The following is a 26,903-nucleotide window of genomic DNA, read 5'->3' on the forward strand; positions in this document are numbered from 1 at the left end:
TAGTTGAAGAAATCGGCAAAATAGAGCCGAATAAAGAACTGAAAACATGGCAACAGTGGGAGCTTTGTAAGGAACAACTTAAAATAAAAGCAATAGAGCGGTCTTGTTCTATGGCGTACGAGGAGAAACTAAATGAACGTAATTTAAGGTCTATGCTTTCAAAACTTCTCGAGAAAGAATGCGAAGCGCCTGGTAAATGGATCGATGACATTAGGAAAACGAAACAAAAAGTCGAAGTGATAGAAGAGGAGCGTTATCGTGGTGCGCTGGTCCGGGCGAGAGCCGAACATGTAGCTGCTGGGGAGACACCGTCTAAACGAGCCCTCGGAATTGAAAAAGCCCACGCTCGTCGAAATCACATAGACAACATAGAATGGGGGGGCGTCTTATCGGATGATAACGAACATATTAAGCGTGCATTTTTTCAGTACTATCAGGCATTGTTCGCATTACAGGTTGCCGACATGAACACGTTTAAGGATAAGTTCCTTGGGGCACTGCCGCGACTCAACGATGAGCAGAAGGATAGGTTAGAGCTGCCAATAACCGAATCAGAGGTAGAAACGGCGATAGACAATTTAAATCCTGGTAAATCGCCAGGACCGGACGGGTTAAGCGCGGCGTTTTACAAAGCTTTTAAGCGTGGAATCGCGCCAATATTGACGGTAGTGTTTAATGAAGCTTACAAAATTAACGAATTGCCTCCGTCTTATGCAAGATCACACACTGTCTTAATCGCCAAAACTGACGAAGCGGTGAGGTTACGACACGTAACAGCGTACCGGCCAATCGCACTTACAAATGTGGATTACAAAATTTATATGAAAGTTTTAGCACGAAGATTACAGTCAGTAATCCAGGAAATCGTTGGGCCGCATCAAACGTGCGGGATTAAGGGACGATCTATTACGACTAATATTCACACAGCAAGATGCGTGCTGGAATGCTGCGATATTACAAATAGCCGCGTGGCCATCTTACAACTAGACCTTGAAAAAGCTTTCGACTGTGTCGCGCATGAAATTTTGCTTTGCATACTAGACCATGTTAACGTTGGTTCTGTTATTCGCGAGGGTGTCGCCCTGGCGTATCGGAACTGCACGACGAGATTGATCGTTAACCAGAGTCTGGGGGCCCCCATTAGCGTGCAGCGGTCGGTACGCCAGGGTTGTCCCCTTAGCCCTCTTTTGTTTTGCATCTACATAGAGGCGATGTGCTTAAACATCATGAAAAAACAGACAATTCCCGGTTTCCGGTTGCAGGCAGCGGAAGTCAAGCTGTTGGCATATGCGGATGATGTGGCGGTTTTTTCAACCAGTAGGGAAGGTGTAGCTGAGGCTATTAAATGTGTAGAGAACTTCTGCCAAGTCACAGGCAGCAGAGTGAATTTAGCAAAATCACTAGGGCTCTGGCACGGAGAATGGCAATCGACGCCCGACCGCTTCGCAAATGTGTCCTGGGTTACGACCCCAACGAGGTACTTGGGAGTACCTCTAGAATGCTACCGAGATAGCGCGACATATTGGACAGCGCAGACGCATGACACACGTGGAAAGGCGGAAAGGTGGAAAGAAACAAACTTATCGATTTTTGCTAGAGCCACCGTGTGCAATCTGTTCTTTATTAGTAGGCTGTGGTATGTAATGCAGGTGTTACATTGTGCAAGACTCAATGTACAGAAGCTGCATCGAATTTTTGCCATTTTCGTGTGGGATGCGCAATGGGAAAGGTGCAGCCGAACAAATTTGTTCAGAGGAGTCAAGAATGGTGGATTGGGCCTGGGACACCTTTTTTTGCGGCAGATTGTGAACAGGTTTCTTTTCCTTCGCGACGTCAGCGATCCCTTTTTGCGCACCGCATGCCAAGTAAGGCTCGGGCGCGCGTTGCCAGACTTTGTTGTTTCAACCGAAACACTCACGGGAGGCATTTTTGGATATTTTAGAGAAGTTGTCGCAAGTGTAAGATTCCTTGCGACGAGGTTTTCAAATGAATATTTATCAACTGTAAAAAAGAAAAAATTGTACAAGGATTTGTGTGACGTTGTTCTGCCGGAGCCAATGTACAGAGCCCTGTACAGTGGAGGCCCTGGTAGGGACGTGTTAAAGAGAGTAAAAAAAATGCAAGTTGCGCCAGGGGTTAAAACCTTCTTTTTTAAGTTACACACTGGAACATTGCCAGTAAAAATGTTTTTACAGGAAAAGGGCTTATTTCTTCCATGGGGATCTCACTGCCTTATCTGCAAACAACCAGAAACGATAGATCACGTTTTTCTTCATTGTTGGGGAGGGGTATTTTTTTGGGACGTACTACAAAGAACGTTGAAGAAACAGTTTCCCCTCGACCCTCATGGAATACGGTATCTACCCATTGCTAACGAGGATGGTTTTCCGTTTGATTTAATAATGTTAATTGGCCTCCACAGTATTTGGCGCTCTCGAATGGCAGGATACTACTGCGATCCCGACGCACGACCAACGCGAATTTATTTCCGTGAAACTGTGCATCGGTTTGTTGAGATTTTGAAGGCCGGTGGGGATACTCCCGAGTGGCTGTCAAGGGTGGAGCCATTGATGGCTCTAAATGAATTTTAATGTGGCGAAGCCAGCCTCCCACCAGGCTGTTTATGTCAATACGACGTGTTCATTGTATCTTTTATGTTTTGTCTTATGTATTGCTATTGCTGCTCTTTCTTTGTCAAAGTCAGGCAATAAAGAAAAAAAAAAAAAAACTCGTGGCTCAGTGGTAGAGTCTCCGTCTCACACTCCGGAGACCCTTGTTCGATTCCCACCCAGCCCATCTTGCAAGTTGTTTTTTATTCATGAAGTGCCTGCTGGGATTTATCGCTCACGGCCAACGACGCCGACGCCGACACCGACGCCGACGACACCGGCTTTTCTGCGACACGAGCTCCTTAACGCTGTCGCGTTAAAAGGCGCATGTTCTCACGCGCGACCAAGTTCGTGGGGCGCGTTCGTCGATGGCTCTCTGAGACGCTCGTGCTATCGCAATGAGCCATCCGAGGGTTTACTGGTCGCCTTTAGAATAAAAACAGGAACAGCGCAACACCGGACGAGCGAGTAAAGAACACAGGCAGAGGCGCCGACTAGCAACCAAATGCTTTATTTGCAGAAGCAGCATATATAAAGGCATCTTATATGCTTTATATATGTCATCTTATATGCTTTATATATGTCATATATAAAGGCATCTTATATGCTTTATATATGCCTTTACGTGCTGCTTCTGCCAGTAAAGCATTTGGTTGCTAGTCGGCGCCTCTGTCCTGTGCTCTCTACTCGCTCGTCCGGTGTTGCGCTGTTCCTGTTTTTATTCTAAAGGTGAACCAACCAGCCCCATTGAACGCACTGCTAATGGTCACCTTCTACGTCGGCGCTCGCGGGCCGCCGGGGACAACACGCGTACGAAGGATCGGCGTATATGTAAAGCCACTTTACAATACCGCTACAGCTGTGGTGTACGTGAATACGCACTGAAGCAACAAACGCTAGCTAAATATACTCACTGCAACGAATATACTTCTTCAAGTGCATCGTTCCATTCATAAAAGTGGATACCTTTCTAGAAGCTTTCGGCTGTTCGCTTACATTGACAATCGTCGTCGATGGTTTCTGCACAGTTTTTGCTTTCCTTCTTTTTGGCGCAGTGTAGTTCGGTGCAAGTCAGAATCAGAATCGGTTTTGTTGTGAGGAACAGAAAGATTGCAGGATGTTAATATACAGAAGGAGGTCCCGAAGTCAAAGACTGCAATGGGACCGCCTTTAAGAAATGAACATAATGAAGCACTGATTGCAGTAAGTTCCAACAAGGAACAATTAGAGGTTCGTAACTTAAATAGCATAATTTTAATATGAAATGTACATAACCACCCTCACAGAATGTTATTAAACACGATGTTTAATTAACAGTATAAGTGGCATGGTGTACACAGCCTAATTAGAGAACTGGAATACATACGCATAATAAGCAAATCAAACAGCAATATTATGGCATCCCAATGAAAACTAAATGAAGGCACACTGAAAGAATAGTTACGAGTGTGAACTAAGCATCCGCACGGGACTCGCTTCTTAACATTGTGTATTTTAGATGTTTTTTACATCTAATGGTAGTGTGTTCCAGAAAGCGACGGATGAAAGATGGACGCTCTACTTACCATAATTAGTATTTATCTTGGGTAAAATAAAGTTCCTATTTATTGCAAACCGGGCGAAATAGGTGTTCATTAGAGAAGATTGTGGTACGAAGCTATATCAACGTGTGTAATTGATTTCTCGAAACAAATCAATTACGTACACACATGTTTTACATACATACAATCAAAACATGAATACATGTGTCTCTCTGCCTTCTTTGTTTTTGCCTTCTTGAATAAAGTTTTTTCTCCTCGTGAACGCACTCTAAAACAATGTTTGATTGCCACCGTTATATCACCGGTTTATCTCGCGCACGCCGGCACTCCGTTGGTTTCTAGAATTTCGCTAACTTGCGACACTGCTCCAACTTCTTCGCAGCTCCCCCCCTCCCAAATCCGATCTGTTTCTGCAGACTTTCGCAAGAACCCGCGAATTAGCTTGCGTGACGAAAACCTTCGCATCTTGTTGCACTCTTTCTTTCTTGCCCTTTACTTCGTCTTCTTTCCTCTCAACTTTCAGCGTTAGACGAAGTGCGCGAACTTCATTACATTTTTTTTTAAACACTATCTTCTTTCGGCCCGCTTCTCTCGCCACCATCGAGTGCTATACGCAGGGGTGGTGGTGCAATCCGATAGTGGCAGGGCCACATGCGAAGGCTTTTGAGCGCTCTCCATCCAACCTGACGACAGTTCCGCGGCTTCCTCTCCTTCCTGCATACGCGCTCGCGCCGAAGCCGGATCACTCGCTTCGCGGTCGGAGTGGCGGCAAAATCTCGCCTGGAGACAGCGCGCGCGGCCGTGATTCAGGTTCGGGAAATGAAAGAGAGAGCAGTAAAAGAGGAGACGAACGCAACGAAAGGCACTTCGCGCGAGCCGCCGCCAGCGTGTAGCCTCCGAGATTCCCTTCCCTCCCCCTCCATCCCTGCTCAATCTCTCTCACCTCCAGCCTCGGTGCGCGTGACACTAGCCCGTTCACTGGTTGCTCGCGGTTCTTCTTAGTGGTGCCCACCCCTGAAAAATGGTCTCCGCATGCAACGTCGGCGCCTCGGTTGAAAAATGAACGCGGCCCTCTTCTTCACGACCGGCGCTTCGCTCGCTCGCTCGCGCATTCGTCGTCGTCGTCGTCCGAGGGCCGCCTGCCGTCGTATTCTTATTCATCTAGCGCCGGTGTCGCCAACCCCGTTCCTGCGGCATTTGCGCGCCTTCCCTCCCTCCCCTTACCGTCTCTTTCGGTTTCGCTTTGTACGGGATGCGAGTGTGCTTCGTCGAAGGAAACTTCTCCCGAGACATCTCCGTTTCAAGTCACCACATGCTCGTTCGACTCGTCGCCCTCAAGCTGATGACATTCGTGTGAATGGGTTCCCGCAGGTCGGCTTCTCTCTCCTTGTAACTTTCTGTTCTTCTCTTCTTCATTTCTTTTTCTTCTCCTTTCGTCTTTCCCTTGTTTCTTTATTTTGTTCCTTCTTTGTGTTTGGAGAGCAGCCACTGTCGAGGTCGCGGGGAGCGAGAGCATCACTTATCCCTCATGTTATCTCTCTCTCTCTCTCTCTCTCTCTCTCTCTCTCTCTCTCTTGAGAGATGTAAAGCCAGCTTCTCAGCCAAGCCCAATTGCCCGAAATATGACGGCCAATTTACTTTAATATAGCAATTACCCGTAATGCTGTCCCTCGCCACGTGCGTTAATTCGCTCTTATTTTGTTTAAAGCACAATCGCAGTTCAAGCAATGTACTGGCCGCTACGGTTTCGTAGGAATAGTGCGCTGCTGTAAAGCCAGCTTGACACCTTCCCAAAGGGACCTAGGCCGAGGTGTTCAATTAACTCATCAAGCATTTCTGTTGTTCACTTTGAAGCTAATTCACAGTGTTATTGTGAGATACCCGGCGAAAAACAAAACTCGTTTTGTTTGCGCTAAGGTGCGGTTCCTCTTTAGCAAGCATGTATCCGCTAGGACTAGTTGATTGTATAGCGCTTTTTCAAGCGCCAAGATACGTCAAACGACTAAACCAGACAGCACAGAGAGCTGTCTATCAAGTAACGCGTTATCGACATTAAGTGCTCATAATAGTATGCGTTTGGTTTACAGCGACTCATGTAATAGACAACAAGACTGAGCGCTGACGTCAGTTAGCAAGCCGCGTTCGTTCACTGTGGCGTTCTCTTGTTGAACAGAGGCCTGAAGTTTGACGGCGGTGAAATGTAGAGATGATTTGCGCGCTTGAATTTAAGTGCACCTTTAAAAGCCAAATTTAATCCGGAGCCCTAACCTCCACTGCAGTGGGGATTTGGGACGCTAGACCTAATAAATAGTTCAAAATTAATTGATAGTTAGCGCTCTCTCTTGTGTAGTCTATTTGTATGTCGCGTCGTTGCACTTAAAATAGCACCATGCTAGCTTGTTACCACGCTGTGTTGATACGTTGTCCAAAATCTCCTCAAAGCAACTTCTACTTTAGCGGAAAAGAACTAGGTGAATATAATTAAATGTTTGGGGCTAATACGATATGACGCCAGTCTTCCCAGACAAAATCACGAACGACTAACTAATTAGATGCCTAGTATAAGCTTGTAGCTCGCAGGTTCACTTCTGCCTGCTGCAGAAACGTTGCGCAAGGAATTAATTCGTTCACATTGTCAGGCGCCATGTTCACGCGCTGTGCACGTTTGGGTTTTCTTTTATTATGAAGTACCAGATCTTGTGTTTACTAACATCCTCCGTCTGAAGTAAAGCATTGGCAAAAAAAAACTTATTACGTTTCCACTGCAAGCTTCTAAAATATTGGCTCAATTCATTTCAGAAACATGGTATGAAAACTACACATCCCGGCCTATATTAACACATAATTTTTTTTTCCCCTTACAACTATGCATAAGGCCAGATGCCAGTAAATCGCAACGTTGAACATGTTCTCGGCGAATGCGACCAACCAATAGAAAACGGCACTTTCGAAAGAAAAGCTTTGCAAATTCGGCCCCCGTTATTTAACCTCCATGCCCGCAAATATTTTTACAGAAATGTATTCCTCAGTGCCACCAAACAATGAAATGATCACTGTAAGGTGTACATGCATGCGTCCACTCGCAACCTAGATAAAAAGCTTTAGGATAGAAAAAAGGGGAAAAAAAACCTTTCCTTATAAGCATACTGATTTCGCTCATTTAACACTCAATAACACAACCAGAGAAATAGAGAGAAATGATGCATAGAAAGGCAAGGAGGTTAACCTGAGGCAGTTCCGATTGACTACCCTGCACGAGGGGAAGGAGTAGGGGAATAAAAAGAGAAAGAGAGTACGAGGGAGGGAAAAAGAGAGGGGGAGGAAGGGGGAGGGAAAGAGAGACGAGCAATAACATAACGAAGTATATAGGTGAAGCTCGGATTGGCCGTACCTAACTATAAAAGGAACGAACGAAATTACTCGTCCGTTGAAGCCGTCACGATCAATGAAACACTTCAGCTGCCTGCAAAAGACACGAAACATACGCGCCTGTATAGCCTCCACAACCCCGCGTCGTCTTTAAGCCCATACGCAAAGTAGGAGGCAGTATATCGCATCAATTAGGAATTTTAAAAAATGCGGTCTCCTCAAAAACGGAAGGAAGGGTTGAAGGGAGTGAGGCCCCCTTTTCAATTTGTGCGCGTTCAATATGCAAGCCTTCGGTTCTCCTCTCGAGAGGGCATGAATTTCTTGTTTCGCATCGCACCCCCTCCTCCCGGCGGCCCATTTCTCGGCGCTGTCACGCCACTCGGCCACGAAACCCAAAGTGCGCGGCCCAGCTCCGTGTTGTATAGGCACGGCCGGCGACGGACGGCGAATAACGATCTCTCTAATGAAGGCAGCGGGAGCGCGGCTGAGAGCCCAAATGGAAATCCTCGCCACCTCAAGGCTCATCGCAGCCGTTCAGCTCAGGCGACCTCGCCACAGCGCCGCACACGTATATATATATATATATATATATATATATATATATATATATATATATATATATATATATATATATATATATATATATATATATACAGTGAAACCTCGTTATAACGAACAGTTAAAAAGTCGGAAATTAGTTCGCTATATCCATAATTCGTAATATAAAATTTCGTAAAAAATACATGCAAGAGGAGCAAAATTCAATCAGAGAAGGCACAGCAACTCGAACGATGCTTACTTGGTTCACATTCAATTATTTACGCACAAAGAACTGCGTTATCGCGGCCTGCTTCTTGGTGATGATCGCATTCCGTATCACGCCGTGTTCCACAGTTTGCAAACACTCAACAAGGGCGAACCCACTGCCCTCAATAGCACTGCAGTGGCGGCGCAGTAAATCCAACGCAGCAAGTGCTTCTTGTGAAGTCAGAATGTTCTCATCGTCTACAGGGTCAGCCTGAGCAGCGAGCCTCGCGCACAAGCTCGCAGTCCCAAGCAAGCAGCGACTTTGTGAAAAGTTCACGCGTCATCCAATATTTCTTGCTGGAAGCATACTCTACGGGGAGTACGCGGCACTCTTTCATGCATCTTGGGGTTTTAAATCTCCCGATGACGTTTGCTGCGCCGCAAAACACACTTGTAGTGAAACGAAGCCTGCCGCCTGCTATTAAAGTGAGGTAGGGCTTGGCGTCGTGAAGTTCGTTATATCCGTTTTATGCCAAACCGCGTTCGCTATAGGAAGTTAAAAATACATGTGTTTGACAAAAATATTTCGGAAGAGTTCGATATATTCAATAATTCGTTATATGCGTGTTCGTTATATCGAGGTTTGACTGTATATATATATATATATATATATATATATATATATATATATATATATATATATATATATATATATATATATATATATATATAGGCGCACACGTATGCCGGTTGGTATACGCGCTCATGCGACTTAAAAGTGGAGTAGAAGGGTGCGTGGGTGGGAGTCTGCAAGGCAGTGCACGGTTTGGAAGGGGGAACTCCTTCGCGTGTCGGCCGCTTTCGCGCGACACCCCAAGACGAGGCGGCGACAGGGGTCCGCACGAGTGCAAATTTCCATCCCGGCGGTCGGTCGGTCGGTCGGTTGGTCGCCGCTTAAGAGGCGTTCGTGCGTTGCAAAACTCCTGCGCTGCCCCCAGCGGAGAGAGAGAGGGGAGGGGGGATGTTGGAGGAGGGGTGAATAACGATCGCGACTCAAAACGGCCGATTACCGCGCCTAAATATTTAAGCGCGCCGCTTTCGTCGCCGCCGCCGCCGCGACGGCACACACGTGCAGACACGGACGCACACACACACACACGCACGCACGTATAGGCGCGTGGCTCTTGAAGGGAGGCGCGATCTCGCGCGGTCGCACCTCGCCATGCGTCGCTCGTCGGTTCAACGCGAGCTTCACGAGTGTTGGTTGCTCGCGTCCATCTTTGAGGTAACGCAACGAAAGTGTGTGTGTGTGTGTGTGGTGATTTTTGAAGGAGAGGAAGAGAGAAGTGCAGTGCCGTAACTGTCTCTCAGAGGAGGGCACCTCAGCAGCACTGCACAGGGAAATGGGAGTGGGGAGAAAAAGATAAGGGAGAGAAGGAAAGGGGGGCGAAAAAAAAATAACAGGTAGGTTGAAGAAGCAATATGCGGGGCTTATAGCCGCGCTCTCAGCTGCGTGTCAGAACAAAAGTCAAGTAGGGCAGGAAGCACTTTCTTGACAATGGAAGGGTGGGCTGCCGGAAAGAGAAGTGCTCCCTCCGAGTCACAGGGCAGTCCCACACGACGGTATGATGCAAAGAGCGCAGTGCGCTCAACATCGAAGGCCGGGCAGCGGAGCAGAAGGTGCTCAAGCGTTTCCTCCTCGCCGCAATCCAAGAACGCGGGGCTGCCTCTTCCGTGCAGTTTGTGCATTCTGGCGGCCGTGTTGTAGCAGCCGATGCGCAGCCGAAGGAGAAACGAGCAGTCCCATCGGGACGCAACGAAAGCGCCAAAATTTAGACGCACCCGCCCCGCCTGTTCGTGGCTGCGTTTCAACTCGTTGTGTCTCGTATGCTTGCGTGAACTATTGACGGCGCACAGTTCGATTTGAACGAAAAAAAAAACATTGAACAAACCTACATTTTTCTTTACAAGTACGTGCCGGGGAAAGACGGAGGAAATTCATTCCGACTACGGCTCAGGGCTGGAGCTTAAGCAGACTCCTCTAACGTGCAGAAAGGTGTATGTTATGTCAATCGCAGATGCAGTAATAATTTAATGTGATTTTCTGTCCCGTAACAAGGTATATAGTGAGCAGGCTGGGCATTGTCTCGATGTACGCCTTTGGGGAAACGCGCTCTTCCTGGGATGCACTTGTCAGGCGCATTGCTCAATATCCGATTAGCCTTTCCAAGCAGTCTTTAACAGGATATATATATATATATATATATATATATATATATATATATATATATATATATATATATATATATATATATATATATATATATATATATATATATATATATATATGAGCAGGGAACATAACCAAATTCACGTACGACTGCTTCTTCTATAGAGACGACAGGGATTTCCTCCGCGTTTCGATGGCTTCTGGCATCGAACTGCCTCCAACAATAGCCGATTCGTGAGCACTGGCTTCTCCCTCCTACACGCACACACACACACGCACTTTCTTTATTTTGTTCTGCCTCCTTTAACTGCGTGAACTCGCAGCGCATCTTCTGCCGCTGTAGCCGCGGCGGTTCTATCAGCGATGCTCTGGATGAAGTGTAGGCATTGAGGACTGTCGAACTGGAAAGCGCTGTTCAAGAAGGTTCACTTCTCAACGATCCTGTCTACATAGTCGAACTGGTTTCAGCCGCCTCACATTCTTCCTTTTTTTTTCTGCCGGTTCCGCGCGAAACCATTGTGTGCTTCTTTCTGGACCAGAGATCCTCCGCAGTGACTTTCTCCCCACGGAAGACGACGACGGAAGTTCGATACTCTCATCCCCACCCCCTTCGGCTTTGTTATTTCTTTTTTTTTTTGGTTCCCTCTTGCCTCATCTGTAAAGATTTTACACCCGGCGCGAGATGTGAAGTGGGTTTTGCTCCTACCATGCTACTATGCCCCACTACTCGGCCACAACCTCTTGTGCTGTACGTTATACACACCTTCCTTCGCTTTGCAGCTCGTCGCTTTAGCGCGCACTCGTCGCACTTTGCTCGGCGCCCGGCCCTTGCTTCTTCCATTGTGTTCCACTCGATGTATTATTTATAACGAAGAGGAGAGGGACTGTGGCGCGACGTCTGGCCTAACCCCCGCCCGCCTACTCTGACACGGTGATCTTCGAGTGAAAAGAAAGATTTAGACCACCCCGTCTTCAATTTCCCCTTCAAAGGAAACCCCGCCGCGGCGCCAACCAGAACGCCCGCGGGCACCAATGACGAGCCAAACTGGAAATCTGGCTTCGTCTTGCTCTGTTTTATTTTTCTATCTATTTGTATTTCTTCAAAAGAAATGCAGGCACGCTGTTCTCTATTTTTTTTATTCTTCTTCTTCTATCTTTTGTTTTTCGATCCTGTCGCACTTTTTCCGTTTCTCGTCTGCAGCCGACGAGCGCTTCGTGGCCACAACTGGAAATCCCTGAGCATGCGAGGTTGTTGTGCCTCGCGTTTCTTGTTTGTTTGTTGTTGTTTCCTTGATTTTGAGGGCCGCAGTGAGTACTGAGCATGTAGCCGACAGTGCTGAGCCCGATGTGTAGTGCGTGCCCTATTCCACTCGTAGATTGGCAGAGCAAGTGCACACTCACTCGCACTCAGTCATACTCACCAGTACTTTCGCATGTCGCGTACTAACTTACAGCCATGTACACTCACACACTTGTTTGCGCTCGCTCACCATTCCTAGTCGCTTCTGTTCGGACTCAATGGCACTCACTCACTCGCGTCCACTAACACTATAGACCTACCGACAATCACGTTCCTTACTCACGTTCACTTCGAGCTTATACTCACTGGCAATGACTCCCGTTCGGAAATCACGTCCACTCACATCATTCGATTGTCACGCTCATTGAAGTCCTATCTCGCGCCCTTGTAGTGAGTGTCGAGCGACTACATCAGATATTTCGCCAGTCAGTATGCTGACGTATGCTATTAATAAGCTGCGCTCTTGGCATTTCCGATATTTCCAAGTATGGAGAAACGTTCGACGCCGGATCGATTGGCTCCTTGTATAGCGCGCCGTTGCTGTATACCCTTTAAGAAGTCGCTACTATAGAAGAGCTCCGCGAAAGCTCCGTTTAACGCAGATTTACGCCACTGCTTGCGCATTTCGTCTCTGGCGGTGTCACTGGAGTGGTAACGGTATACTAAATTATACGAGTATTCCTGGAGACGTACTTCGTAAGGATTTTTTTTCCCCCGACTACGTTTATTAGTTTGACAACTCGTCCAGTCAAGTGGTCGATTCTGGAAATGCCCGTGGAGCGAGAGCGAGCCAATTAATGACGAAACGCATGACGTTTAGCATGCGTCCAAAAGAAACAAGTTTAAATGATTTATTTCATTGTTAAAGCCCCCTGAGAAGTTTTGTGTGCGCGCGTGCCTGCGTGTGCGTGCGTGTGTGTGTGTGTGTGTGTGTGTGTGTGTGTGTGTGTGTGTGTGTGTGTGTGTGTGTGTGTGTGTGTGTGTGTGTGTGTGTGTGTGTGTGTGTGTGTGTGTGTGTGTGTGTGTGTGTGTGTGTGTGTGTGTGTGTGTGTGTGTGTGTGTGTGTGTTATTTCTTTTGATTAGTAGTAGTACGAGAATGATACCATTGCAAATTTTAACCCGCCTAGGTCGCATTTCCAAAGGGGGCTTTTTCCCCGAATGTATTTATTTATTATCGCCCGTCTCGCCCCCCAGCCGCCGATACCGGCGACAGCGGTAGTGAAGGTTCGTATGTGCTGATTATGAACGGCAAAAATACTGAGGACGTTTCACAAAATAGCCCACAAGCATCGCTTGAGGCATCGCGTGCTCCCACCACCGGCCAAGCAACTCGATAAAACGCAAGCAGTCGCGTTTAGGCGGCTCCAGACAAACACGTATACCACACCCAAAGTACATTAACAAAATCGCAGGGGGCAAGGAAAGCGACCTATGTAGGCTCTGTTCACAAACAGGGACACTCACACACATAATGTGGGAATGCACCTCGCTCCCGTTCTCTCATCCCCCCGTCAGCAGCGAGACTGACTGGACAGCCTGGCTCAGTTCCGGGGACGTCGACCGACAGCTTGAACTGGTGGACTGGGCGGAGGAGGCCAAGCAGGCCCAGGGCCTTACTTGAGCCCGATCCCTCGGCCACCTGCCCCTTTCCCCTTTCCGCTACCACCTGAAGCATAAAATGAATCGTTGGAAAATATAGTCCCCAATTTCTTTCTCGGGTGAGCAGTAAATGCAGAACGAGAAATATATGGGGTCACTGCAGGCCTTCTTTGTTAGCGTGGCTAGTTGAGTTACCAAGGAAACACGTCTCATCGAGGGTAAGGATGTTACCTTCCATTGCGCTGCCGGACGACATGGAGCGTTCCAAGTGCGTGTGCTGGTCTAATCAGGCGAGTATGGCGCGCTGCCTGGAAATCGGGGAAGTAACAAGCATCCCTAATCTGCGAAAAACCATTAACAATCCGAAAAACGTGATCGCGAGAATCGACCGATAAGCGATCGACGAGCCCGCAGTGGCAGCCAGTTGGGAAGCCCCACTGGAAGGCAAAAAGAATCGAGAGCGAGGTCAGCAGGCTAAGAAGTCGATAGTATCCGTCTGCCTATCCGCTCGTTTGTCTCTCCGTCAACCAATTCGTTGACTGAGTCATCCATTAGTTAGTGAGTTCGCCGAAACAAGGCACAGCGACGCTGATGGCAAGTAACCGAGCTTCAGAGATCGTTTATCATGATACATTGAGGAACTTGTATTGCTTGACCATTCTTTATCCCGCTCTACGGTGCTATTTTTTACAGCGAAGCTATTTATAGCTAGGGTTCTATGGATTTTTCGTGTCCGTCAACAAATCTGTGTGCGCAAAAACTCCGCTCCCGAATTTGATGCAAAATCTCTTCATTCTATGCAAAAACTTATACGTTTCATCACTTGGATATATATTTTCAGTAGTTTAGTTATCAATAGGCACCATTAGACTATCAGGTATCAAATACTGACTATCAAATATCATTACACTCTCAGGTAGATATTTTTGTTTTTTCTTGCTTACATGGGTATGAGCCATTGCTTAAGGGGGTATGAGCCATTCATTGTCTTACGTAACGGACAAATTTCTCGTTGGGTAAGCATAGAAATACTTACGCATTTAATCACAGAGGTGATACGAAAATGTGCGTGCGCATCTATAATGACTCCTGTTTTATCGAAACATAAAGAATTACATGACAATTGACCGTTAAGACTAGTCTATCAATTAGTTTTCATAATTGGTTCACCGTGAAGCTGTAAAGGTTGTGGAGTTCCGCTTTGCTGTCACAACATGCGCTTCTACGGGAGGGAAACGGACAGCCTCATGTTTGTCGACTATAGGATGAAACTCTAGTCCATCCAAGTTTCATTAAGCTTATGAGCTAAGAAGTATGCTCAATCGCAAATAAGAAACGAACGTGTTTTGCTTCATGCAATTTCTTGGCTTTGCTGTCCAACCACGTTCACACCCTAGGTTGGGGCCGAGTTTGGGAGCACGACAGCTTCGCTGGCATTCCACCATCACAGAGTGGCTTGGCCCATATTTTCTTTTCATTTCGGCACTGCGCAACGGCTTTGTTATTATTGTTACTCTGCTTAAATGTAGTATCGACCGGTATTCAGTATGCAGGGCTAGACTACAATGCACTGTGGTTATCGTATAGGCGTTCGCAGTGTACATTGAGGCGCATTGAATCAGAATCATTTCTATGTTTGGTGGCATCGAATATAGGTCCTTGTACTTGATGCATTATATTTGTTCATTCAAAGCTTCTTTGTTTGATTCTCTCGTGATATCAATCAATCATTCCATCTCCAGACATAGAGGCAAGTTTATATCGTCATTTCAAGCAGCCGATGAGCTTAAATACATTCTTGTTTTAGCGAAAACATGCCTTTCTTACCCGGCTATAACATTAGGAAGTACAACAGGTCATACACGCGTGTTTTGCACATTCAAGTTGGTTATATGTAGTTACGTGTAGTTACGTTATTCTCCTCCTCTGCAAAACTGCAAACTTCCGTGCGTGTTCTCGCAACTCCTTTTTGTACTTTCACTTCTTCACAAAAATTGTGTATGTGTTTGCGTGTGCTAATGTTCACTTCCGTGCCTTCCTTTACACATGTGTGGAGAACTCCATGTCTGTTCGTGTTTATATGAGTGTGTTGAATGCTTTCTGGTGGTGCTTTCTTTCAGTTTGCCCTGCGACAAGACGTAGACGGCGGCTCTCGAGGTGCTAACCTCTCCTTTGTGTTCCTATGAATAATAATAAAACGAACTAACACTAGAAAGGATGAACTAACACACACTTGGTTTTCTTCTTCGGAACTTCCACACACACACGCAGATATCTTCAAAAGCTCTCCCACTACCAACAAAAACTAACACCTGTGAGCACTCCCACGCACTATTTCCCTCCATACTCTTCTTGTCTCTCCTTTAACTACATTGCCTCCCTCTCTTTTACACTAAACAAGCAGGTTTGGCATCGTTATGTAGAGAAACGCACCGACTAAAAACGAGGACTTGAAAGCCTCCAGGTGTTTAATTCTGCTGTCAGCAGCACGTGTCGGGTTTTTACCGCCCGTCGAACACGAAGAAGAAAACAAAACAGAGAGAGAGAGAGAGAGAGAGAAAAGAAACGAACAGGTTCGGCTAGTCTCCATCTAAGGCCTTCGTTATCCCATTCCGAGTGTCCTTTCTTCCTTTCAGCAGAGCTCTCTTCAACGTAATCCACCCTGCATGCCTCGAACAAAATGGCGAGGCGCTGAAGAGAAACGGAGAAACAAATAAAGGGCTAGAGGCGACACAGACACCGAGAGCTCGCGTTTCACACTCGCTTTTGTTCGGATATGGTGGCGTTGCAGCCCAAAAGGAGGGGGGGGGGGGGGGGGGTGAGCTGCCCAGGCCGGCCCACCGGATAAGCACCCAACCAAGCGCCCTGCTACATTCAGTGCGCGTGTCGCAGGCAAAGTGTATAACTCGCCGGGAATTTCAATACGGTATGTTTGGCACGCGTACAATTTTCCCGCTCGCGGTGGGTAGAAAACGTGAAATGGTCCTTTCCACCAGCCACAGCACGGCGCTGTTGACTTGGTCTGCTTTAGGTCTGCTTAGCCTGCCTTGTGTCCTCCTCGCCCGTAGGCTCGGGCCGACGAGGACGTCGAGGCACCCTAGCCTGCCTGCCGAAAAGAGCATCACAGCTCTTGGCGTGCTCTTGCTTCTCCGAATGTGTGGCAGCGGCGTCGACGGCGGAAGGTGCGCGGGGCGAAAAACGTTGCTGCGCAAAAGAGCTGGTCTCGATTGCACCGCCACGAGTGAAACACGAGGTGTCGTGGTATACGAGCTAAAAAATAAGAAGAGAGGAAGGTGAAAGGAAGAAATGCATAAATAAGGGCCGCCAGCGTATGCTTCGCGCATTTGGTACCAACGAGCCTCGCGTTTATGCTTCATCCCACCAAATCCATACACTCCAGTGACAGCTACGGGCCTCGCAAGTCAGCCAGAAAGTGGAAAAGCGAAGCATGCGATGGTCCTATATTGTCACCTTTTCGTCGCGCTTAGCGCGTCGCCGACTGAATGAAACCCGCCACGAAAGGATTAGCCGTGCGCAATGGGCGATCCTTCCTCCTTTCACATGAACACGCAGCCCGACTCTCGTTGCTGATTGCCTGACTCATGCGCTCGCCTACGCCACGCTGCACGGAGCAGACGAGGCGAAGTACAAATGCCAGGCGACTGACACGACGATGGGAATGTGCGCGGGCTTTTAGCGAAAACATGCTCGCGTTCTTCTTCGCCCCGCCCGGCGCGAGAGACGGGCAACGACTCGCTCTCGTCGTACCCAGCGAGGCTAAGTCTTTCTCTCTCTATGTCTCTCGCTCTTTTAGTTAGATGCGCCAGGAGAGCGTCGTGGCGCTAGTATTGTAGTGTGGCTGAATACAGTGTGACTGGGAACCCAGTGATTGCGTTTGCATGAAGTGCACCTTCCTCTCATTGTTTTTTATTGTTTTATTGCGATATCACTTACGTAGACACCCCAGGCGCATTTTTGCCGTCGCCGTCGCCGTGTTGTTCCCTAATAGCCCAAGGGCGATAACACCGTCGCCGCGCGACGTATGCTGCACGTGCGAGTGAAAGCACGCGGGGGGGAAGCCGACAATCGCAGCTCAATTCGGCGAGCGCGAACGAAGAAAGCGGAGAGCGCCCGTTTTCAGTCCCACGAAAGCTCATGGGGAGAGAGAGCAGGGGGTGTGCGGTGTTGTGCTCTGGCAGCAACTGCACATTTCGCGACCGGGCGCAAATTGAACTGACGATCGTGGTTCAATCTCGCGCGCCATATATGGAGGGAAGCGGAGAGGCAGCGCGGGAGATGGGGAGGGGGGGGGGGGGGGCCTTTGACTCAGCCAAGCGCGTACTTTGCACGGCCGCATGCAGTCGGGCGCGCCGTATCTTGAAAAGTGTCTACAGACAGCTCATACCTTTGTGCGCGCTGTGTTCTGGCCTCTCTTGCGTGGAAACAACAAACCGCGCGAAGGTCACTTCGCTCGCTGCTGCTGCTGCCGCGCTTGCTCACACCAGCGTTTTGAGAGCGAGTGTCCGCGCTCATCGAGCGTCATGTGTTCTTGTTTGCTTGTGCGCGCTGACACCATGCTTGTTAATTAAGTTAGTAAGCGAATGTTTCCAATTTTACACGACCGATAAAGCTACTGTCCTTACTTCGTATAGCCGTGTACTGATTTGCTGTCGCAATCTATGCTTCGCCTTTCAGGCGAAACTGCGACATTTTTTTTTTCTTATTTAGGGAAGTAGAGGAGGCCGACGGCATCGTAACTTAGCTTCTTATATAGAAGATGCGCCCATCTCAGGCACAGGAAAAAAGAGGTATCGATTAGATATTTATCCAAATTTGTCCGTACCTAAAATTCATTAATATCGTGACCTGCCAGTTACTGGCCCTACATTGCATAACCTGTACTGTGTGTGTTCATCTTCGCTCTTTGAATTTATCATTTTGCTCTTTCTATCGTCTTTTCTTCCCTTCTTCTGATCTTTCTCTTCCTCCTTTATGAAGAGTAGGCAGGCGTTGTGCTTCTTCCGGTGGTAGTTGCCAGCCTGCTTCTCGCTTTTTCTTTCCTGTCAAGTATATATATGTTTTCTGAACAAATAACAATAATAATAACGTAATTGTCCCCTGTGTCAATTGTATATACGTAAAATCTGTTGATCTTTCCGTCGTCAGGTGTTCGTGAAGACTTATGACACGTACCTGGGAACATAGCACTTTCTTGCATGGGTAGTAAAAATTCAGTGATACGCGTTTTTGCAAAACGTAGCCTCAGCTTTTTAAAAGGTAAAGACATCCTTTAAATCAGCATAAGAAGTTCCACAGCGCTGTACCTAGAAGATGAAGAAACACTTCTCGGCCAGCCAGTTCATCCCACAGAAGTGCAATAACCTTATTACATGTGTATCAGGAACATCAGTTTTCTTGTCTCATTTTTTCTCTCTCTCTTTTTTCTCCTCTATTTTTTTCTTTAGGAGGGACGCTGGCCTTCCTCCTGGTCACGCAAGCAGGGTAGGGAAGATAGCCCTACCCTACAAGCAACAACTGTGAGATTTCGATTGCTGAGCTCACATAATATGCGCTGTTATCTATTCTGTAGAAGCGGTGCGAACCGCAAGTTACTGTGAAGTGTACAGATGCGGGACAGAACTGCTGTGCACACTACGCAACGTGCATTTCGTTCTCCCAGAGAATGCAGTTTGTTGTTATTGTTGTTGCGGTCGTCGTCGTCGTTTCAAAAATGCGTAATTTTTACTTCAAATGTACAAAAAAGGAAAACGAGAAATTTCAGGCAAACACAACGTTTCAAGTTCCTCTTTTTTTTTTAAATCCTCTTCCGTTTCAAGCTAGCGTTCCTCTGAATCCGCGCTGTCCTGCAGAACATTCAACATTTAATAAGGAAAACGAATTACCGGCGTCGCATTCGTTTTGTGTTTCTCTCTATCTCTCTATCTAGCTCACTTCCTCTAAATCACAAAGCAAATACGCATAACAGGAAACACAAGAACTTTGTTACTCGCATTTCATGGCCAGAAAAAAAAAAAAGAAGGTAAGCGTGTACACTCTGCCTTTCTTATTAGCCATGCGTTACAAACGAAACCAGGCAAAGCCGCTCGCCAGTTAATCAGCCTGGTTCAACTTTATTTAACACCCTCGTTCGGGGAGGAAAAAAATACAGAAGAAATAATACACAATATATATATATATATATATATATATATATATATATATATATATATATATATATATATATATATATATATATATATATAATGCAGCAGTAATTCCAGAGGGCGCACCATGGGCTCGCTATACGGACTGATACGCCCCGTTCGGCTTGGTGCCGCAGGAGATTTGTTCCTGGCGTTCTCGATCTCTCTCTCTTCCCATGATCTCTGCAAGCGCTAGTTTGTTTTTCCGTTTCTTTTCTTTTTTCTCTCTTTCAGCGATATAAATGCAGAAACCTGAATGGTCTGGCACAGCAGCGGCGGGCCGAATGCGCGCCCATCGATTTCTCTGTTCGAGGCAAACTGATCCCCCGTAATGATCCCCGTGCGCTGTATACTGCAGCGCCCATCGAACCTTGCCGGCCCTGTTCAACCTCGCTCCCTGCCACCCCACACCCCTCCTCCCCTCTCTTTGTTGTTGTTTTTTTATTATTATTTTTTAAAATTCCGCTACCTTGCTCTTTTAGTGCTCGCCATCGCGGAGAAGGCTTTCGCGTGATGTCATTTGCGCTTGGAAATTTAAAACTGCTTCCCCGCGCAGTTCTCTCGGATGTGGGGCGGCGTCCTTTTTGCTCATCGCGAATTGCCGTGGAGGGAGGGGGAGGGGAACGGGAAAGAGAGAACTGCCTTTTTGAAGGAGGGCCGGGCTCTGAAAAAAGCGTACATAGGGCGACGAATACCATAACGACGAGGCAGAGAAAAATGTTGCGGAAACTTTTCAAGGTGGTGGCCTTCGCGTGCTCTGACAGAATTTCTCATGACGCCGGCGGTCTGAAGTGTAATGAGTAGTTTTCTTTCCTTTTACGCTCGCTTCCCCGATGCTGCTGCTGAGGAATACGATCGAGACTGAAATAGGAGAGAGAAAAATCAAAAGGAAAGCGAAGTTACGAACCCAGCTTGCTCAGTTGCTCTCTGCCTCCTCCTTCTGCCGGTTCCGGTGGACAAGTGTGCGCCGATGAAAACTCGACCTGCGGTTCAACGGGAAGCAAAATGCGCACTTCATTTCAGGAACGGTTACGCGACTAAGCAGAAACACATTCTGAATTGTTTTATTCTGAAATGTTTCATTCTAAAATACAGATACAGAAACAAATAACGCGGAACACGGGTCTAAGAGAAGGACGACACAAACGGCACTGTTTGTATCGTTGTTTATTTCGTTCGTGTTCTTTCATTTATAACGTACACATTTATTTAGTTCTGCATTAATTACTTTATCTTCCGCCGTCTTTTTCTTTTCTTAAGATGTAGTCATTTTTGTTGCTATACTCATCTTATTTCTCAATGTGTGGACAATCCCCTTTGTGGGCATGTGCCACGTGATAAGGAATCAACATCAACTTAAAACACGGGACACATAAACATGGGGCAAATAATTTTCTGTTGTGGACAAACACGCACACGAAAGCACACATACGCAAACAAACAAACAAACAGACAGACAGGCAGACAGACAGACAGAAAAACAAACAAACAAACAAACAGACAGACAGGCAGACAGACAGACAGAAAAACAAACAAACAAACAAACAAATAAAATAATTACTGAAGATCACCCACGGCACGTGCTGTTTCATTATACACCTGCTGATGCGTTCTCCGTAATGCAGGCACGAATGCCTCTACTCTCGGTGTCTGTGTGCGGCAGGAAATACCACGCGAATCGCGCTGCGTGTTAACGCACGGGGTTAACGCAACGTTGTTGGAGTTAAGCCCAGCGAGGGTAGGGTTAATTACGGCGGACTAAACTCGTAGAATACTTAAATAAGTGTCCAGGGGATTTAAATGCGAGTCGTCCGGCTCGGACGCCTGTTTTCGCAGCGACCTGCACGGAAAATATTCTCGCTCCCTCAAGAGTGCTGGTTTGTCCCATACGGCTAACACCATCGTACCCTAATATAAGAGCGAATCGTTAGTGCTTTCTGTAAAATTTTGAAATTTTTGAAGTTCTTTTCTTTGGCTACCTTTTGTGGCACGTAAACATGACGGCACAAAACCTGTTTGAAACAGTAGTATTATTATTATCTTTTTTGAAAACATACATACACCTAACAGGAAAGGAAAAGTGAAGAGCAGGCTGGCAACTTCCACCGGAAGGGACACAACGCCCGTCTGCTCTTCATATAGAAGGAGACAGAAACATAGAAATGTAAGATAGGAAGGAGAGGAGGAAAGAAGAAAGAACCAGCGAGGTGACAAATGTCCAAGAATAAAGGAGAACACACGCAGCAGAGGTCACGCACAATTGGGCAGTTCACTGCAGGTCACTCTACTAAAGGATGGTGAAATATAAGAAGTAGTGCGTGAAGTCTCTTCATTTACAAAAGAGAAATGTGCTAAAAACGCGAACTCAAGTTAGTTGCCTCTAGAAAAGTGAGGAGAGCGCATTGAGCCCGATCGAGACGCACAACCACTGGGGTAAAAACATTCGTCGAGTGTCGTACACCGCAGGGCAAGGGGATGATAGTCTCTCACAGGTAACGTGCACTGCGCAATGAAAGAGGGACACTTCAGTACCAGGTGCTGCAGTGTCTCGCCGCAACCACAAAACGCACACGATGGACTGGCTACACGTTCCTTGTCGGCATGAACGCTCACACACCTTCACTCAGCCAACCTTTGGCTTGAGTAGCTGTGCTCTAGCGCGACGAGGCAAGCTTCCACCGTGAACACGGGGCGGATCGTTTTTGCAACGCTTTCGTCTGGATGCTCCTTGAGTAGGTGTCGGGGAATAAGCAGACGAGCGTCATCAAGCTTGCACAAAATTTCAGTGCATACACACTTGTTATGAGTGAAAGTCGAAGCGAGCCGATCAGCTTCTTCATTTCCATTGATCCCTACTTGTTAAGGTACCATTCGGCAACGAGAGATACCCCACGTGATTCAATTTTGTTGGAAGAGTCAGTAATGCTGCGCACAACTGGACAATCAATACAACTGCGTTGTAATTAATTAAAGGCAGCTCGGGAGTACGTAAAGATGGCAATCTTTCATGCGGTTAACTCCTATTGCACGTATTTCAGTGCAACATTAATCGGTGCCAGCCCCGCAGTTTACGAGGCTGGATGGGGTATGTGAAAGCTGCAGCGGCGCCTTGACCGTCGCTGTGTACAGGTGCACCTGTGAATGCTTGAAGATAGTCTGGAAATGTTTCGAACATGTTTCACTGACTAATTGGAATATTGCTGAAACAGGCATATCAGACATCTTTATGTATGTCAGGGATTCTGAGATAAATTGGGAATGCGAATTTGGTGATATCTTTCGTAGTCGGAAGCTTAAATGAAACAGCATGTTCAGAACTTCCAACAATGTTCATAAATAATGCCGCCATTTTTCCATGGAGAAGACGGGTGGTGAATCAGACGATAAAAGAACAATTGACCATTCGATGAGCGGTGCAGACGTTCAATATAATGTAGAGTTCTCTAGTCTGTTTGCAGCCTCAGGGGTAATTGATGCACTCCAGTGAGTAATGCAACAAATTGGGCCTCACGAGGTAATCCATGCATTAGTCGTTGGGCAACGCGATGATCTCATTCAAGTTGCGCCATGAAACTAGATAGCACATTAAGGACTGGTAACGCATACATCATGCCTGAGGGTAGAGATAACTTCTGCACCTGCAGAGCCGTTGTTTGGTCGCAGCCGGCACCTCTAGCAGTCAAGGCAGTCACACACTTAAGGGGGCATTGCGATTTCAGATGACACGAAAGATGCCCGAAGCAATCTTTAATAGCTATCGCTGCCAAACTCTCGTGTCAGATATTTAGTTGCGCGCTAGGGGCTTCCAATTAGTAAAGAGTATTCAAATCCGCCCGCCTTCTCTCATAGTAGATGTAGTCTGAAATTGCTCCCGAGTAGAGTACGTTCTTTAACAGCCCTAAGGCTAAGGGTGCCAGCCATGGAACAAAGCAGCACCCTCAAGGGTGCGAAAAGCTTTCCAGTGTGTTTCGTATAACAAATGACCTGAGCGCCACTGAAACACGAATATCCATCACTTTGGCACCCAGACACACTTCGCCTTCAGTTTTCGTTAGATGCCGCGGCCTCAAGTACGGTTAAACTTTTATTGTTTTCAAAAATGCTCATAACCGCAGGTTCGCGTTCACGCGTGGGCGCGCACGCCATCCGTTATAGTTTAATTGGAATTTTTCGTGTTTTAATTAACATCGATAGCTTCCACGCTTGCCCGGTGCCCTGAACCACGCTCGCTTGCCTTAAAAAAAAGAGAAAAAGAAAAATAATGCGGAACAGGACAATGCTGCGCGAAATTGAATTTCGCGGCACGCTGCCATAATAAAAGCAGTAACTCCCAGGCACGCGGCAACGAAAAAGACTAAGCAGGATGGCTCAAAGTGCGAATGTTCATTAGGCTCAAAAATTACTGCGGCCGATCCCATGGGGTCACGCGTACTGTTATTAACGCCCCGGTGTGCTTTAATTACAACATTCCCGGCATCCAAACGCAGAATGCCCGCGAATATGAGATTCTGAGCCAAGATTTCGGATTACACGTTAGAACTGCTGATATGCTGCCTCCTGCTCGCGGTGTACGCACGCGCGGAGAGAGAAAAAAGAAAGAAAGAAAGAAGAAAAGAAACCGAGCTCGTGAGTGCCAGCCGCGAGCTTCTTAGGAGGCAATTACGCGCCCCCTCCTTCATCTCGGGGCAAACGGGGTGAACCGGCCCGCGAGCCGCACGGCGCAGAACAAACAGGGCTCACAACAACGCCGCCGGCGGCGAACGGTGCTCCAAGCAGCGTGCGAACGAGCGCGCGCGTTCGGGGCAGAGTGCCCCGCTCCTTCGTACACACGTACGCACGCAGGCTTATACAGGGGAAGGGGGGTGGGGCAACGCAGCCCACCCACCAGCCCCGTCCTCTACCCGGGGCGCGAGCTCGAATCGCGAGCATTTGTGGAGTCGCGGCCGAGACTTTGTGGCCTGAATATTTCATGCGGCGGGGGGCCCCGGCCCGGCGACGAACAGTGTGCGCGCGCGGAGGGCGAACAGCAACTTCCTTTTAGGCTAATGTCCCCGGAGCGCGCCAGTTCCGCGGGCGCCTCCTTTCTTCCGCCCGTGGCGCGCGCCCGGAAGCAGGCTTCCGCACTCTCTTCCTCCGGCCGTCCACTTCCTCCGCCGTCCCAGCGCGGACCGCTTCGCATTTGTTTTATCTATATTTGCAAACCTCGACGAGAGCACCTCGAAAGAGGAGGCGTCGGCAGATCGAGCACGCCGGAGCGAGGCGGGTGTGTTCTATAGCGTGTCCCAAGAGTCAGCGGAGGTCCTTTGTGCGCTAGCCTGCGACCGGTCGTCGTCGTCGCGGCGTTGCTACGTTCGTGGCAACGCGCGGGCTGAACTATACGTATAGTGTTTCTAACACGTCTCTCTTATGAGGATTTTCTTTTCGAGGATGCCTCGCTCGTCTTCTTGCTCTCCTCGAAAGACCGCCATCCCTGCGAAATGTTTTAGCTGGAAAGGAAGGATGAGACGAAATGTCGTAGCGATGCCCGAAAGGCGAAGAATCATTTGCGATAGCAAATTATTAGACAGCTACACGAAGTAAGGATAGTAATCTTTTTCGGTCATACAAACCATTAAACGTTCGCTTACTAACTAAACTAACAAGCATTGTGTCGCGCGCTCACAGGCAGGCATGAACACACCTAACTCGATGACCGCGGACACTTGCTGTCAAAATGCTGGCGTGAGGAAGAGCGGCAGCAGCAGCGAGCGAATCGTCTTTCATGCTGCCTCTCGCTTCAACGCGAACATATATGGTCGCGTCGAGAATATTTATAGTGCCGAGAATACAGCGCACGCAAAGTCATCAGACCTCGGCGCACCTAGGCGGTACCTACCGCAGATCGCTTAAAGGTACGGCCAGGGCGGCCGCACTCAGCCGCGCTATATGCAGCCGCCGGCGGAGTGGAACGCCGTCCCCCCCCCCATCCCTTGTTGCCTTGCGCGCGATGTAGCGCGCTTCCTCCCCACCCTCCTTCGGTCGAGCGAGATCGAGCCACCCTCCTTGACGGCTCACACTTGCACCCTTTCACTCTTACCCACAGCACTCAGCGCGTGGCTGCGATGTTGTCGCATTTAGACTATTTATTATGCGAAGCATATTACGAGGGCTCAACCCAGCTCCTCAAGCGCGGCGGTGACCATGAAATCACGTGACACCGTGACGTCACGACAGAGGAGAAGTGGCTTTGGCTCAACTCTTGCAAGACGGGCTGGGTGGGAATCGAACCAGGGTCTCCGGAGTGTGGGACGGAGACGCTACCACTGAGCCACGAGTACAACGCTTCAAAGCGGTACAAAAGCGCCTCTAGTGAATGCGGTGTTGCCTTAGAAACGCGCTGTTTCTAAGGCGTGCGTCTCTTGCTCAGGCGCACATTTCGTTGCCGCGCCGAACGCTGCTTTGCTCGACGCTCACCGCGTCCAATGCGGGGCGCGTAGTCGCTGCCCTGTAGCCCATTGTCTTACACCCCTTGGCGGGTCGACGGGAACGCTGTCGCGTTCCACTCTTGAAGGCGAAGAAGTAATGCATGAGTTGTTTCTTCGTCTAGCCGAACCAAATATAGCCAAGCAACAGCAGTTCACCAGGCTAAACAGTGGTTCAACAACTAAAATAAAGGCTAGTATGCTTCGCATCCTGGGCTTAACCTTACCTAAGCCACAGCCATTTTTTATTTATTTATTTATCTCTCAATACCATTGCGGTGTTACAGAGAGGAGTGGTACATCTGGGGTACGTTATTGCAGACTTATGTCTTGAACTTATGTTGATCTGGGTTGCTGGCGACGGGCGCGGGGAGGTGATCCCATTCCGATGACGTCTTTGGTACGAATGAATGAAAGTACTAGTTGGGGTGGCAGCTTGTCACTTGAACTTTAAAACGATGCCACGGAAAACCAATGCGACGGCGACTGCTATGACGACGACAGTGGAAATACTTCTGGAGTGTCTGTATAACTGGCATCGCAATAAAAGGAACCAACCTTTGTCGTCATGCTGCTCGGGAACGATCTGTACTGGTGAAGCCGGCGGACGGCTATGCAGCTATATACGACAGCTATACAACTATGTACAAATCTACGCAGCGGTGTAGTACACTAATCAATGTGCAATATAATGTGATACAACGTCGTACATATTCTGTCATAAAAAGAATGAGATGCATCAACACAGTTCACGATGTGAGGTGGTAAAGGGTGGAAGCAAGCTTTCTAGCTTTAATTCGCTTCCACAGCGCCACAAACGTCCTCTCGCTCGCGAAGGCAGTG

The 26,903-nt window shown here is 47.8% G+C and overlaps 1 protein-coding gene across 1 annotated transcript in view; it reads right to left on the minus strand.

Annotated features, from left to right (window-relative positions):
- Positions 1-20,586, minus strand: part of LOC135902900 (leucine-rich repeat-containing protein 4B-like) — a 149,309-nt gene extending 128,723 nt beyond the window's left edge. The window contains exon 1 of the mRNA XM_065433218.2: positions 20,507-20,586. The gene's annotated coding sequence lies outside the window, so the exon portion shown is untranslated. The remainder of the gene's footprint in view (positions 1-20,506) is intronic.
- Between the last annotated feature and the right edge of the window lie 6,317 nt (positions 20,587-26,903).

The sequence above is a fragment of the Dermacentor albipictus genome, chromosome 3 (genome assembly GCF_038994185.2).
Source record: "Dermacentor albipictus isolate Rhodes 1998 colony chromosome 3, USDA_Dalb.pri_finalv2, whole genome shotgun sequence".
NCBI classification, from domain to species: Eukaryota; Metazoa; Arthropoda; class Arachnida; order Ixodida; family Ixodidae; genus Dermacentor; species Dermacentor albipictus.